Source organism: Canis lupus (assembly GCF_048164855.1).
Source record: "Canis lupus baileyi chromosome 5 unlocalized genomic scaffold, mCanLup2.hap1 SUPER_5_unloc_4, whole genome shotgun sequence".
Classification (NCBI taxonomy): domain Eukaryota; kingdom Metazoa; phylum Chordata; class Mammalia; order Carnivora; family Canidae; genus Canis; species Canis lupus.
In genome coordinates this window covers 725,328-732,271 of record NW_027326411.1, presented here as the reverse complement: position 1 = coordinate 732,271, position 6,944 = coordinate 725,328, and the positions used below count along the sequence as shown (strand labels likewise).

The window sequence follows — 6,944 nt, the reverse complement described above, 5'->3', positions numbered from 1 at the left end:
GAGCGAAACTATTATCTCTGCTAGAAGAGAAAAACCACAATCCCAGGGCTTGCTTTCTTCTCATATTCTCCTCTGCCTCATTAACTCCATTGCTATGTTACTAATTTCAAAGAAGCAGGAAGAGGTGATGGGAAAGGGGAGGTAAATAATAATCCACATGCCTGTTTCCCATCCCAAGTGCAGGATACACACTGCTTGCCAGACTGTGGGTCGAGCCATACCTTGGTTTAGAGACAGTGAGGATAGTAGTAAGTGTACTGGGGGTACATTTGTGGCTGATCCAGGCGTTTACCCATGTAGCTGGAATCTTTATCTCCGAGGCAGGGAACTCGATGACACGGTATGGTGCCCCAGGCCGAGCGTCCTCTTAAACCACTATTCCTGATGGTCCCGATGACTGATGAGGCTTCAGAGATCCTTCGTCTTCCACCACTCACTAGTTCCAACACGGCAGGAATTTAAAAAAGAAACACACCAAAAAAATAGAAAGAAAGAAAGAAAGAAAGAAAGAAAGAAAGAAAGAAAGAAAGAAAAAAGGAAAGGTATTGGTAGAACAACACACGCACACACACACGCGCGCACACACACACACACACACACAGCCTTCCCAGATCCTGCCTTCCTTCCCCCAGCTGCCAGGGTCCACTTGGGATGAGGCACTTTGTTCTCTACCCAGGCTGTCTGTAGTGATGTCAATTGCCAGCGTTTGTAAAGAGGGAGAGAAGAAAAAAATCAAAGTCTTTTTAGCACAACTCCGAATCCTTGCAGATCAGCTTCCTGTCTCCTGTTTGTCTCTTTCCCCACCTTAAAGAAAAAGGGAAAAAAAGAAAGAAGAAAGAAAGAAAGAAAACAAAAAAATGAAAAAGAAAAAAAAAAAGAAAGAGAAAGGGGAAAAGAAAACAAAACAAAACAACCTTGCACAGCCTGGTTGCTGCTGTCTCCCTTCCAGAGTGACATGGTGTTCGGGCTCCTCCTGTCCTTTCATTCACTTCCTCTCCTTCCAGCTGGTGGGTGGAACCTCTCCAGGGAGCAGGGTATGCAGTCCAGAAAGCTGCAGTATTTCCTCCAAGAAAAAAAAAAAAGCCTGCTTCAACCCCTGCTGCAAGCAAAGTCCTGATTCCCTCTGCTGGCTATCTCGAACAGCAAAGCAATTTTTGCAGCAAAGCTGCTGCCGCTGGAACTGAACCCAGGGAACTCAAATTCGGGTGGTGGATTATTTCTTATCCTTCCCTCCATCTACCCCACACAAGAGCTGCCTTTTTTTTCTTGCCAAGTGGCAAGGTAAGCCACACTGCTAAAGCAAACACAGAAGACCACGGGAGGGAAGAGAGGACGAAGGGAGGAAGGAAGAGAAAGACAAAAATAAAAGCAGACGGACGACCCGTGCTGGTTAAAATGGAACAAGTGTGTCCCAGATGCTTTCAGAACCTGTTAACATACGAAAGCCAGATGAATCCAAGACCCGGTCCAGAAACTAACCTTTTACTTCTCGGACGACACGGAGGATGCTAAGCATTGAAGAAATTTGAGAGTCTATGCCAGGACTACTATTAGCAAGCCCTGCATCGTCAGATCACAAGGACCCACTTGCCATAGCCGAAATGATCATTCTTACCCTCACATCCGTTTTGTAAGCATCAAAGGAGGTATCCCATTAGGTTTACAGGCGTCTTCATAAATAAAAGCTCTGGTTCTCTCACTGTCTATCTATGATGATTTTGATTCAGGGATGCTTTAATCACTTTCCCGATGTCATCACAAAAAAAAGCACAATTACCTGACAGAGTTTTTCCCCACCAATAATAAGTAATATTCTGACATGTCTGTCGGCTGTTACATTATAATACAAATGGTTTCAGCGAAAATATATTTCCTTTAAGGGTCCCTTTTCAAGGCAGTCAAGGCTAAAATTAGACATGCCAGCTGTGTTTTGCTGTGAGCGCTCACGCATGCCCAAAGCGTGGCCAGACCAACATTGAGCGCCTCTCCACTTCGTCAAACCAGCTCTGTTCTCCCCAGCCTAGAGCTGCCTTTTCAGATAAGAGGTTCCTGGTACAAATCCAGCTTCCTAGTGAGGAAGAACAGAGAATTCCAGCCCGGTGCACAATATGGTATCCAGCCACAAACAAGCCCTGCCGCCCGTGAGGTCACTGGCTTTCACTCAGGGGTCTGGTTATTAGAAGCTGTGTGAGTGCATGGATATTCCTTGGAAAAAGTTAAGGATGGTGGATAAATAGCTTTATGTTTGACAAGAATAACAACCAGAAAGAAGGAAGGAGAGAGGGTGGGAAGGTAGGAGTTAGAAGCCCTGATATCACTGTCATTAAGAGAATTAAATCAATTCCACCAACATTGAAATGTGTTCTTCTGGGCCTTATTCGTCCCATCCAGAAAGTGGAAATGCTGCCAACTTATGTGGCTGAAGGTGGTAAACGGAATCAGATACTAAATCAAAACTACATTGATTTAAAAATCATTCAGTGGCATCTCAATGCTCAGACAATAAAGTCTTGGCTTCTTGGAATAGTTTTCAAGACCCTTGAAAACCCAACTTTATTCTCCAGCCTCAGACAGTAAACTCTGGCCCTCGTAGTCTATATCTGAGTCACAGTGAACTGCTTTTAAAGTGGAATGTGCGGAGGATCCCTGGGTGGCTCAGCGGTTTGGCACCTGCCTTCAGCCCAGGGCCTGAATCTGGAGTTCCGGGATCGAGTCTCACGCCGGGCTCCCTGCATGGAGCCTGCTTCTCCCTCTGCCTGTGTCTCTCTGCCCCTCTCTCTCTGTCTCTATAAATAAAATCTTTAAAAAAATAATAAACTGGAATGTGCCCTCTCAGGGACTTCTGTCATCTGCTCTGCCCCAAATGGTCTTGCATCCCCATTCAGCCCATCCTTCAGCTCTCAACACGGATATCACCCCTCGGAATAGCTTTCCCTAAAGCCTCCTTTCCCTGCTGCACCTTATATTTGCCCTAAAAGGATGCTTATCCTGGGCAACTGTCTGTTAATTGCATGTTTGTTTCTTCTAGGATGCCGGAAAAGCATCAGGAAAAGCAGAAAAGTAGGAGTCCCCATCATTCTCATTCACGTTCCTATTTCCACAAACTGTCATGGAATCTGACACAAAATGGTGCTCTGCAAGTGTTTGAAGAGTAAGATACCTTAAACCCGATAAAAATTCTAACTCAATTCGTATCCTCTCTCAGTACATTTCAGTACACTTCTGGATGCAGGGGATAGAGTGGTAACACGGATCAGAACAATGTCCATCCCTCATAGAATATATATTCTAGTGAGGGAGATAAGCAAAGAAGTAAGCAAGTAAACAGGCATTATCAATCAGGTAATATGTAGTACTGTTCATAAATATAAAGCTAAGTAAACAGAAAGAGTCACAGGAATTCCACTTTAAATAAGATAGTCAGGAAATGCTCACCAAGAAAGAGCTCTGAGGTTAAAGGAAGAGTGGGAACCACACCCTGGGTGTTGTGTACTATGAGAGCACTTCTTGTGAGAGCCAAGGCCTTCGTTCCAATCCTGCCTTTGCCAGATCACTCTGCCTCCTTTCTCATCCATCCAGTGTCACTACACACTTCATACGGTTATCATGAAAATTCACCACAACAAACATGCAAAGCATTTATAACCCCTTGGAACATACTGGATCTGCCCAATAAATGTCAGCTTGTCTCTGGGGGAAGATCATCCCAGGCAGAAAGAACAGGAAGAACAGAAGGCCTGGCAGCAAGAACACTTCTTTTGAAATGTGTGAGAAATGGCATAGGGACTGAAATGGAGCAAGTAAGAAGTAAAGACTATCAAACAAGACTAGAGAGGTTCCCTAGACCAGATCATATAAGCCTTGATGAGGAAAGCTAAATTGCTGACAGGTAATAGTATAGCCTGGACTCTACCCAAATATTTTGATTATAGATCTAGCCATCTTCAACTATGGAATGCTGTTCTCCTAAATGACTTATTAAGGCTCCTCCAAATACTAAGACTTTTAAGGTCAGGATCCTCAATTTTGCCATGATGAGCAAAGGCTATCAATATTCTTTTACTAATAACTGGCCTAGCTACTCCTTGGAAGGAAAAGATTAGTGTCTTATTTACAAATGAAAGACCAAATAAATAACTCCTTCACCCACGCTATAGCTCACTTATATGTAAAGTTCCCAGCATGTGTTGATGCTTTCTGCAATTTCTACACAAATTGCCACTTTACAAAATGGTATTGGATTATTGCTATATTCTTGGCATCAACTGTCATTAGTCTAAGCACATTCATCGAACACTTAAAGCTTTTCTTAAATAATGCAAAGACAGTTTACCACTTGTGAGAATCGCAGAACCTGTGTTTTATTTATTTATTTATTTATTTATTTATTTATTATTTATTTGTTTGTTTGTTTATTATTTATTTTCCTTCAGAGATACCAGTAGCCATCACAACTGAGGAGGCAAGATACTCGTGTCGGAAATGGTTTTTATATCATGTCTACTCTGTTGGAGCCATAGTGCTTTCCATTTAAATGATCAAGTTAAGGTAGGAGGTAACTAATTTAAAACACTCTCTAAATCAGAAGCCAGCTGTGTCCCATTTGCCAAGTAACAAACAAATTTTGTACAAATCCAAGAGCAGCAAACTCATCAAAGGGCATGGACTCTTACAGATTCACGGGATTCATGGCACAGACTGGAGAGGCACTGATTTAAGACAAGTTCTTGGTTTCTAGGATAGAGACAACATCTCAGACATACCATCCATAAATAGAGAAGTGACGGTACCGAAACGAGGTTCAGTTGGGTAGAGACAGAGATTCTCTTCTGGTTTGCTCTTGATCTATCCAGTCAAAGAATAACTGGGTCCTCTCTTTGGCTGATTTATTTTTTAAATGACAAAGACTTAGTCAAAAGCAAAAGGAAAGAACAATAGAGAGAGAGGCATCATCATCATCATCATCATCACCATCATCATCACCATCATCATCATATGCTATCTTTGAAAGCAAGTATACTATTCTTACATTCATGATCATGAATAAATTAAAACAAACAAAACTGCCACTCGGTATTTGTTGCCCTCTTTATTCAAATTTGTGAAATCTCTTCAACACAGCAGTTGCCAAACAGATATTAAAGGTAAATGTTGTTGTTGTTGTTGTTGTTGTTGTTGTTGTTTTTAGAAGACAAGATGGTAGATCACAAACTCCAACAGTAAAGTAGTAGTCTTTTGTCCTACTGGACATACCCATGGTTTAGGAACATACCCGAGACAAACTAGGAGAAAGAGACCACTAGTGATTCAAGCATTTGTGGTCCAAATTTAAACTATAATTAAATGTAAAATTTTAATGTAGATAAAAACAATGAAAATTGGCCTTGCTTCTGAGCAAAATTATAATGGACTATATTTTAAGACAGTCAACCAAATGGAGAAGAATAATTTAAAACAATGAACATTATTAACTTCAACGAAGTTTTACTGAGCATCTTGTATGTGCCTAAATAACCAAGAATAGCAATATAAAAACCATCACCCTTGTCCTCAAGTAGACTTAACATCTCCATATCTATTAAACATCAGTCATTCATAAATGACCTAAATGCCTTTCCTCTTATCTAAATACTAAATTTTAATAATTGTTATTAAATAACTTTAAGTTGACCCAATTTTTTAAATACATATTTTATTATAAATTTAAACAATGATATACTTGAAAACTTATGTTTATTTTGTTTTATTATCTTTTTAAAAATACTTATTTATTCTCTTGTTTTTTATATACTTAATACTGTGGTAGTCACATATGTTTCTCCTTTACCACTAGGATTACCAAGAGTCACATTTCTCCTCTTCATTGAAATTAGGCATGACAATGTGACTTGCTATGGCCAATAAAAATATGAAGCAAAAGTGATGCATGTAGAATCTTTTAACTGTTGCTGTTTGATTCACTGGTCCACTCTTCCCTGATGGAAGCATGTGCTTAGATGGAGGAAGCATATTGGAAGGCTTAGAATAGCTGCTTCAAATAGTCACCTGAACCAGCCACTGACTTGTCACGAGCAAGAAATAAACTTTTGTTGTAATTATGCTAATGAGATTTAGTGACTTACCACAGCATCACTTAGCCTACCCTGACTAATATGATATTACTTGTAGTGTGATTTTATGCTTATTGATTTCTTTCTTTGAGAGTCTCTCCCACTAATATCCAAGCTAAAAGGGCAAGGAATTTATCTATCGTCTTCACTGTTAAATCTCCAGCACCCAGAACAATCCTTGGGATTTAATAGACATTTAATAAATATTTGTTAGATAAATGAGTAAAATATTAATTTAAAATCATCTAATTTATCTATCAGTGGTTAAAATGCAATACTTCATGAAATAGAAGGGAAATGAGGCTTATACTTAAAATGGAAAAAATGTTTAAGTCTTCTAGGAGGAAAATTGCTACGAGTGGAACTACTAAATGTTCAGAGACAGGGAAGGTTTTTTTGTACTGATCATATAGATGGCCTTTCATATACTAGATGCTGTACTAGAATTTCAGAAATGTTTCCCCAGTTAGAACTTAACAAGTTACTGGAAAATGGGTATGATTCTCCCTACTTTTTAGTTGAGCAAATTAAGAAGGAAAGGGTTTAGCTATCCAAACCAAATTAATACAGTTGTAACGTGGTAGGGGAATATTCCTAAGTCACATCTGCATAAAGCCCAAACCCAGATTTTTTTCTCAGCATCACTTGATGGAGATCTTAAATGTTTTATTCCAAAACTAGATTAAGATAATCTTTGTGTTTACAACAGAAAACTCACAGTATACATAAAAGTCCTAAATAAGTCAGTGTGTTTTCATAGAAACAGATGGTACTGAACAGAGAAAAAACTGGAAAGAAAGAACATGGCCTTCTATCAAATAGTATAAACTCTAT

The 6,944-nt window shown here is 39.6% G+C and overlaps 1 long non-coding RNA gene across 1 annotated transcript; it reads right to left on the bottom strand.

Annotated features, from left to right (window-relative positions):
* Positions 1-221: 221 nt before the first annotated feature.
* On the bottom strand, positions 222-1,592 carry LOC140629426 (uncharacterized). Its single transcript, XR_012027260.1, has 3 exons — positions 1,480-1,592; positions 915-1,063; positions 222-436 (listed from the first exon to the last, which is right to left on the bottom strand). It is a non-coding gene; the product is annotated as an uncharacterized lncRNA (long non-coding RNA).
* Between the last annotated feature and the right edge of the window lie 5,352 nt (positions 1,593-6,944).